Consider the following 9764-nt stretch of genomic DNA (forward strand, 5'->3'; position numbering starts at 1 on the left):
CATCCCTGGTTCCTTGCTGTGGTCACTTCATGGGCAGAGTCACATCAGTTTTGGGGTGTTTGAGCCCTGCTCCATGCCAGGTGAGCACAGGGAGGCACCCAGCACCTTCCCTTCATGAGCCCACAAGCCTTGGGTTTCCATTTCCACGTGGCTGTGCTGCTCCCTCTGATTTTGTTAAATCATTCTACAACAAAGTGGTGTGTTCCATGCTGGGAGCTCAAGACCTGGAGTGGGGAAGCCAGAGGATATGGTGTCTTTGCAATTATGGTTTCATTTTTCCCAGCTGGTGAGAAATCCCTCTGCCCTTCTTTGTTTTTCCCCTGCTCAAATAACTTAATGTTGCATAATTATTTCTAAAGTGTATGTGCTCTGTGCAGGCATGAGTCAGGACTCATGTTTTGCCTTGTCTTCCCTTCTGGTGCAGTGAGGAGTACACGTTTGCACTCTGGATCCAACCAAAGAGCTCCTTAGAATCCTCTGCCAACAGAAATTCTGCCTCAGGAGTCCGTCTTTGTGAAAGCTGCAGCAGAAGACACCATATTGCACTGTTTATCAGCATGTACCAGACTGGCAGAGTAACAAAAATCCACTCTGTGTTCTCCGTTTCCAGACCTTGATGTTTCTTGTTGGGATAATTTTACTCAGTGGTTTAATTTTCTTGCAGCAGGAAAATGTAATAGGGCAGCAACCCGAATCCTTGGGTGTTTTCAGCTCAGTGCATCCCAGTCCTGGCCGGTGCCTGCGGATGCACAAGCTGGGGAAGAGTGATCACTGCACACAAAGCTCCAATAATCTGTCTTCTGCAGAGGGGAGATGGGGGCTCTGGGTTTCGGGGGATGTCATGCAGCACTGGTGTGGGAGAAGAGGCCCCTGCTCTCTGCCAGGCATGCAAAGTGCTGCTGCTCCCTCCTCCCCACGGGTGGCAGCAAGAGAGAAAAAATCACAGGATCACAGAATATTGGGGGTTGGAAGGAACTTCTGAAGATCATTAAGTCCAACCGCCCCTGCCAGAGCAGGACAAAAAAACCCAAACCAAACCAAACCAAACAATAAAAACCCCAAAACCACACCAACTAGGGCAGGTCACTCAGAAAGGCATTCAGACAGGTCTTGAAAGTCTCCAGAGAAGCAGACTCCACAACCTCTCTGGGGAGCCTGTTCCAGTGCTCTGTAACCCTCACAGTGAAGAAGTTCTTCCTCATGTTGAGGTGGAAAATATAATATTAACTAAACCTTGATGTTACTGAGGTGCAAAAGGCTATTCCAACCACTTGAAATATTCAAGCACTGTAGCACTCTGTCTTCAGTGCTTTGCTGACCTCTCACTTTGTCCTTGCCCCCTACTTTTACCCAACAAAGCTCCAGCTGCCACGTTCACAGTGCTTCCCTCTTGCCTGTGCCTCAGCCCTCCTCCTGCATCCTGCATACCTGGGATCCTGCCTGATAAAGCACAGCAGAGGATTTCAAAGCCAGTCGTCCCCATACCAGTCCACCAAACCTTGCCAAAAATAACCGTGGCACACAGGGAGGTGGTGGCTGTCGTGCAGTTAATAAGCGTTTTCCAGAATCAGCAAGTAGCTGTGCACACAGTCTGCAAGCTGCAAGTGTCCCAGATAGATGCATGGGGGCCTCAGCACAGTTCCCCTTTGCTTCCTCCTGCCAAGGCTCCTTCCCTGCTCAAACTCCTTTCTCCCTGCTAAGGCCTTGGCTCCACATTTCCATCTTATACAGCTGGCCCCATCCTCTCCTTCCACTGAGCTAAATCTGACCAAGCCCTTACAGTAGGCAGTTTCTCTGTCCCAGATGGGATTTACCATGCAAACTGATGAAAAAGTTTATGAAGGAGACTGTCTCAGCCTGGCTGGTGGTGCCAAGTGGTACCTGGAGACCATGGGTGTTGCACAAGTTCTCTGAACTCCCAGTGAAGCACAAGAAAGTTCATGGCCGTGGGCATCCTCTACCTGTAAGGTGCCTGCAGGGTGCAGGTACCCCTTCTCCGGGTCCAAAGGGATGTGTGTGTGTTCCATCACCTCTGAAACATCCTCTGTGATCTAGTGGAGGAAAGGCAAGGCAGTGTTATGAGAATGCAGGTTTAATGCTCCACCATGCCTGCACCTGAAACACTGAAAGCCTGCACCATGACATTTTTTTGTTCACCAAGTAACAGGGAAAAATATAAAAATAAAAATCCTATGTGGCTCCATTTTTGGTGTAAGGGATGAAAGTAACCTCGAAAGTGTTACCTTTAAGATTAAAGTAATGTTAATATCTACTCTTAGAATCATAGAATCATTAAAGTTGGAAGGGACTTTAAAGATCTTCAAGTTCCAACCCCCCTGCCATGAGCAAGGAACCTACCACTAGACCAGGTTGCACAAAACCTTGTCCAACCTGGCCTTAAAAACCTCCAGGGATGGGGCATCAACAACCTCCCTGGGCAACCCATTCCAGTTTCTCACCACCTTTACAGTGAAGAATGTCTTCCTGATATCTAACCCAAATCTCCCCTCTCTCAGTTTAAAACCATTACCCCTTGTCCTATCACTGTCTTCTCTGTTGAAAAGCCCCTCCCCATCTTTCCTGTAGCCCCTTCAGGTACTGGAAGGCCCCTATAAGGTCTCCCTAGAGCCTTCTCTTCTCCAGGCTGAACAGCCCCTACTCTCTCAGCCTGTCTTCATAGCAGAGGTGCTCCAGCACTTTGATCATCTTGGTGGCCCTTCTCTGGACCCTCTCCAACAGCTCCATGTCTTTCCTGTGCTGAGGGCACCAGAGCTGTACACAGCCCTCCAGGTGGGGTCTGACCAGAGCAGAGCAGAGGGGCAGAATCACCTCCCTGGCCCTGCTGGCCACACTTCTTTTGATGCAGCCCAGGATGTGTTTGGCTCTCTGGGCTCCAGCACACACTGGTGGCTCATGTCAAGCTTCTCATCTACTACCACCCACAAGTCCTTCTCCTCAGGACTGCTCTCCAGCCATTCTTCCCCCAGCCTGTATTTGTGCCTCAGAAAATACTGAGGGATAAATCACACTGACTGAAGGAGAATTGGGCTCACTTCAAAATATTTGTTGGGAAAAACACTGATTCCTCCTGCCATTTTGGCAGGATCTCCTTGAGTTCTACCAGCTTCCCAAAGGCATCAGTCTGTGTGCAGTTTGCCTCTGGAATGGTTTGCACTTGCAGAGCAGCAAATTAAAAGCAAGCTTCCAGGGCCAGAGGTTTGTCTTCTGAGGCTGTGTCCACACAAAGACTGGACAGTTGAATTCCTCCTGACTTGTCAACCATGCTGCTAATCCCTCTGTGCCTGGTTTTACCCATAGCAAATATCTGGCAGTGATCTGTGCTTAAGAGAGGAACCAGGGACAAATATCCATTTTGCATGGGTAACCCTTCACAACACTTGATGGGAGGAGGAGTGTGATACCTCTGAAACATGGAGCTCACGTTTCTTTCTGCTGCTTTGTTGTTAGGCTTAGAATGAGGGGACTTTGTTCCAGTCTGCAGAAGTGGGATTATTTCTGCTAATGTCAGGCACCCAGAGGACAGCACTGGTTCCCTGAGTGCATAATCAGTGGAGGGATCTGGTCTTTCAAAGTGTTATTCCTCAGGACCTGGCACCTTTGCTAAAATTGAGAGCCAAAGCAGGGTCATCATGCTCTGACATTTTAACACAGACATGTTTGTAACCCACAACGCAGCAAACAGATGCCTCCAAGGTGTGTTCAATCCAGCAAGATAGACCTGACATATTATAATAAAAGCTTTTTAATTCCCCTTCAGGACATGCTGATGAATTATCAGGACAGAAACTTCTCAGCTGGGCATTCTCAGAAGGTGCAGAGCAGCTCCCAAGGAGGGTGGCACATGAGCCTTGCTGAACTCTGCAAAGTGAACTGGGGTTAAAAAATGAACACTACATAGCAGAAAGTGAAAGAGTGGAGACAGCAGGTCAGATCTGGTGTGTCTCCTCACCCCGAACCTCCCTCTAGCAACAATCAGCAGCAGATGTTCAAGGAAAGATGAGAAACAGGGTAAATGGAAAGTGATCTTCCCCTTATACAACCTCCCAGCTTTCAGCACACAGTGGTTTAGACAAATCTGTAGTTCCCACGGAAAAATCATACATGAGATCTTTTTTGATTCTTATTTCTGCAATGCACAACTATGGGATTTTTGTCCTGAACCCACATGAGCTCATTCAGCCACTGAAGAGGCTTTCAGAAAGAGGGCATTATCGCAATAGCCAGATCTTCTCCACGGCTTTCCATATGACTGCTGTGGAAGGTCAGCCTGCCAGGTTATCTAAATCCAGCCAGGAAGTCTAGCAAATACCACTCACCAAGTCACGTCAACTCCAGTTTCCTAGTGGTTACATTAATGGTTGCAAGTCTGACCACAGGGGGGAATGGTGTGTATTCCTCTGCTGCATGAAAGCAAGGCCACAACGTTGTGTTGCTCAGTTCTTTGGGGCTAAAGGGCCATTAAGGTCTGCTGGTGGGATATCCCAAAGGATTGTGGAGAAGCAAAATGCCTAAAAAAATGCAGGGGAGAACATTTTGTCTGCACAGGGGGCTCTACCCATGATCTGGTGGATGGGTTTTGAATAAGACAGGTTCCTGGGAGCCAGTTAACATCCACTACACACACACAGAGTGGAAAAGACCCCTTTGCAAAATGCTCCGTTTCAGCCCCAGGCTGAAATGTGGAGAAGAGGGTGGACTGTGAGTCATAACCCCAAGGAGCTCCCATTCCCATGCCCTCAGGGCATCCCAGTGTGCACCCTCAGGCATCAACTGCCCTGAGATGCTCAGAGAGGCAGCAAGTCCGCAGGTCAAGATGTGGCCACCCCAAAGGGCAGTCCCAGGCTGTAACCCATGCCAGAGACTGCCTGCTTCCACAGGCTGAGCTGGTGGTAGGAGGAAAAGGGAAAACTTTGGGCAGTCTAATCCAGCATTAAAGTCCTGACTAATTCTCTCCTTCCTGAGGACACCTGAGCTGTGAGGCTGGTGCATGGGGGCCAGTGGCTGCCATCCCAGTTGGTTTGAGCAGCTGCAGCCCTCCACAGTAGTTGTCTCCAGCAGGGCACAATTTCTGCCAGATGGACACCCCAGGGTTGGATTTCTGGAGTTGCCCCAGACCTTGAGAGAGAGGAATGCAGCTTTCTGGACAAAAGGAGAAGGGATATGTCACATAAACATCTCTGGTGCCAGGTGGGAAATGCTGAACCTCTGTGTCTCTCCAGTAGCATTGCCTGGGAGGAGGGAGAAGTGGTTGCATAGAGCAGAGCTCTCCCCTTGCCCCAGCAGCCTGACCTGCAGGGAGCCAGGAGCAACACAGATGCTTTACTGAAAACTCTGAGAAGGGCAAGCAGAGAGATGGCAGGGAAGACCCACAGGGAGAAAGGGCAGGTCATATTGTAAGCAGTTCACCTGGAGATTTTATCCCCAGTTGCTGCCAACAACAAGGACAACTGTTGAGTCTGTGAATAGGTGAGATGAAAAAGCTCAAAAGCGGTTCTTAAAACGTAAGCTTATAAAGTAGCAACAGCCTGTGAATTGTGGCTTTGCAACTTGGGATCTTTATAACGTGATGATGCATATACCCAGATCCAAACTAACAGTAATGCAAACCAAAGTGGAAAAAAACCAGACTGATGCAAAACCTAAAAAGGAGAAAAGATACAATAACAACGTTTGGCATTTCCCTGTCCTCTTGGGCTGTGAGATCCACTGATTCTGAAGAAACTTTCAAAATGCATAAACAAATCAAAGAACTAAAAATACCACCAAATTATTAACTCATCCCATCCAGATGTATATCCACAAGAGATGCTTACTTTTAAAATAAAAGGATCAAGATTGGATTTTTAAAATCCTTGCTACATTATTTAAGTACACCATAGACTGCAGTGAGTATACATACCTATATACTCCATTGACTTTGCTTTCTACCCTTCATACTGATTTTTTTTTTTCCTCTTTATTTTCTGCTTCTTGGAGAATGAAATCAGCCTGGCCAGAGAAGCTTTCTGGTTCTTCTGCCCTTGCACAAGGAAGCTGGGCCAGTCTTCACCAGGACATGACTATTCACCTGGGGTCTCTCATCAGTCAAAGGGGCAGGGGGTGAGGTCCAGCCTGGAGGACACTTGTGTAGGGCAAGGAAGGTGAGCAGGGCATGGAAGTGACTCCCACGATTTTTGGTAGTTGCTCAGCTGCAGGATTGCTGAGTACCCTCAGAGAGGTCCTGGGCAGAGTCCTGAGCCACAATCCCACATCTGTAAAATGGGAATAACATTTTCAAAGCTTGCATGGCTTTCAGGAGGGTCATGACTATTAGTTGTCATGAGAAGCTCCACTATGGCAGAGATGTGGACCTTACAAAGGCTGCTGTCTCTCACTGGAGAGAAAAGGCTTAATTCAAATCAGTTGTCACCACTGGAATTAAAATTGTTATCACTGTCCATCTTTTGGCTGTCTTGGTGCAATCTTTTTCCTTTTAGAACTAAAACTGCATTTTGAAGCTTTGAACTGCAATTTGCCCTCCACAGCTTGGCAATATTCCTTGAGAAGAGGGGTTGGAGCTTGCTTTTGATTTTTCTTCTCACACTCCTGGCCATGACTGGGCTTGAAAACATTAATATCAGCCACCAGCATTCAAATAAAAATGACCTGTAGTTCAAGAAAAAATGGTACTGTTATTTGGAAGCCGTACTACAAACTGCCAGCTACCCTCCTCCAGCGTGGTAAAACATGGATAGTTTTAGTGAAGAAGTAAAATTAGTTCCTGAGTTGCTGTCCTGAATTTCCTACCCCTGACAACTATTCCAGACTGCAGTTTAATGCAGATGTTTATGTGAAGATGCCCTACTGGGATAAAGCAGTGAATCCAGCCAATGTTGCGGAGATGAATGCCTTTATTCTTCTTGAAATAAAAACGGTGTCATGGGATCTTTCATGCCTCCCCACAGGCAGAACCTTGGTTTAAAATGCCATCTCAGGGATCGCATCACTAGAAGCACATATCACTTCCTAGCTCGGTGCTAGAGTGTTGACAGAAAGCAATGAAATGTCCTCAGCCATGACGTGCAGTTAGACGCTGTTCTCCAAAGTGGGGCTCAGCACCCAGGCACCTGTGCTGCAGCAAGGGACAACCAGGCTCTTCGGTCCCTGGACCATGAAGGCAGGATTGCACCCCTTCACTGGAGATATTTTGTGTTTGATTTGGTATAAGGATGGCTTTGTAAAGAGCTAATGAACTTGAAACATTGCTGTTGCAGTGTTTACTCTGCTCGGCTTCTGACAGTGTAATTTATTTTTCCCCATCCACGCCACCCTTTTCAGGCATAGTTAGTACTAGTATTTCAAGTGTAAAGATCCTTGCTAAGCAGAAATCTCCCCATAATTTATCTATTATTTAAACCATCCCTTGAAATGTATTTGCTTAATGGTGTCAGCAATCTCCAGCTGACATCACTGGACATCGCTGACCCTCATCACACCCCTGAGGAGACCTGGAGCCTCGGACACCAGGAAGCAGAGGTGGCTGCTCCTGCCATCACCCAGGAAAGATGGAGCAGCAGGCACCACATCTTCATCCACCCACGCTGCAGCACCATCTCTCAGTCCAAGCCTCCTGATCCAGCAAAGAGCTACAAAATCCTTGGGTGTCATTTTTTTTTCCATGGTCCCCATAGAGTTTCTCAGCATAGGAAGGTAAATGTTTTGTGATTAAGAAGGTAAAAGGGAGTGTGTGTGTGGGAGCAAGGCTTCACTGGCTGGAGTGGGACTGCCCTGAGGAGAGCAGGTCTGTGATGGGCATCCATACCGTGCCTAGAGGTGGAGGGCAGCCCACATGTGGCCAGCTTGGATAAGAAGCACTTTGAGATGAAAAGTCCTACTGTTAGCAGTTTGTGACTCCCCAGGCATATTTGTGAGGCCATTCATCTAAGTGAGAAGAAGTTGAGCTGATGGGACAATGACAATTCTGCAAGAATTTATCATGTGAAAGGGTTCAGTAGCATGGCACTGGCTCCTTAGCACATGAAACCTGGTTCAGGTCTTGCACTGCTCAAATGACTGTTGGTAGGCACTGGCCTGCATCACTGCTGACCACTTCTGCAAGCAAGGAGAGTGGCTGGGCAACAAACTCTCACGTTTGCCTGGAGCAGGCTAAGGGACACCTCTTGCTCCTCTACTCAGTATCGTGTGGTCCACGGGAGCGAAAGGGCAGATTTTCCTCCAGGTCTGGTCCTAGGAGTAGCTTCTGAGTGTGGTTCCTGAAGCAACTCCATGGAAAGCATGCTGGCAGAGCCCGAGGCAGCAGGCTCCTCTCTTGCACTCCCACAACTGCTGCTGCTGAAACACAACCCTCGTTTCAAATCAGCTGCAGTGAAACGGAAGGCTTTGAGAAAACAAACTCCCTCCAAACATATCCTTAACTTCATTTCCTCTGGTGGCCCTCCTTCTTTCTGGGCTAGGTTTCATGGGTCACTTTGTATTTTTATTTTTTCTTTCTTCTTCTAATTTTAATTCTTATCCCACCAGGGGTTGTTCTTTCATAGGATCCCAACCATGAATTCTCAGATGGCTATGAGGGCTGAGACGGGGACTTGCCTGTGTTCTCTCTGCTTTTTTCTTTTCTCTTTTTTCTAGGTTTTAAGCTGAGCTTTAACACATCCCATATTTTATTCATTTAGGAGGATTCTTTTACACCACAAGAAAAGTGGATTGTCTGTCCCATCTGTAATTATGCTAAAAAGATTAAAAGCAATAATAAATACCTTTTTTTTCCTTGAAATATTTTTTTCCACCAAACTCCACTTCTGTTGCAACACAGCCATTTGAGTACCATTTATTTATCACATTTCCAAAACCACAGTTGTGTAGTCTTTATCAATAGTCTCTTCTTACAAAGACAGTAATGTTCAATGCCCTAAATAATGGGTAGGGTTAAGATCCACTCACCCTGGGAGTTCAGCCAGAGTAAAACCAGCAGAACCTGGCACCATCTCTGCTGGAGCTGTCTCCTGGATCTGACCTGGAGGAGGAAGGGGAGTGACTGAGCTGGCTCCTGCTCTCCAGTTCACTCAGTCCTGGCTGGGTTTGGTGGCCCGTGGGCTCCCACGGCTGCACTGCAGCAGCCACCACCCGTGCTTGCTGTGGGCTCTGGGGCTGGTTCACACAAACAAGCAGAACATCACTTGCTAGGCATGATTAGCATGGTCTTTGTTACTCTAAGGCAGTGAATTACATTATTTTTGCCAAAAAAAACCCTGTTCTTAAGTGCATGCTCCAACCCAAGCACTCTCGTGGGCTCAGCAGCTCCACAAAAATGCCACCAAATGGGATTGGGGTCCAGTCCGACAGCTTTTCATCTCCTCCTCCATTCCTCTTGTTGGCAGAGAAAGCTGAAGGTTGCCTGGTGCGACCCGGCCCTGGAGCACCGCTGACCTGGGAGGATTCCCTCAGCACAGAACCGGCGGGTGGAGAAAAACCCCTTTCCCTGATTTTTGCAGTAACAAGAGCAAGGTCCCCGAAGGCCCCTTTCCTCCCACCTCAGCACGGCAGCAGCAAGCCCAGCCCTTTCCTCCGGCTTCCTCCGCCGCCCCGTCGCGTGTGCGTTTCCCATGAAGGAGCGACCAGTTCCCGTGCCCTTCCCAAGGCCGGCATTCCCAGGCTGCACCCCCAGCCCTGCTGCCCACCTCGGGCACCTCCGGGCAGCCCGAGGGCCGAGGGGAACAAACATCCCTGTGATGGAGTCACCAGCC

Source organism: Chaetura pelagica, unplaced genomic scaffold (assembly GCF_000747805.2).
Source record: "Chaetura pelagica isolate M959 unplaced genomic scaffold, ChaPel_1.0 scaffold10, whole genome shotgun sequence".
Lineage (NCBI taxonomy): Eukaryota > Metazoa > Chordata > Aves > Apodiformes > Apodidae > Chaetura > Chaetura pelagica.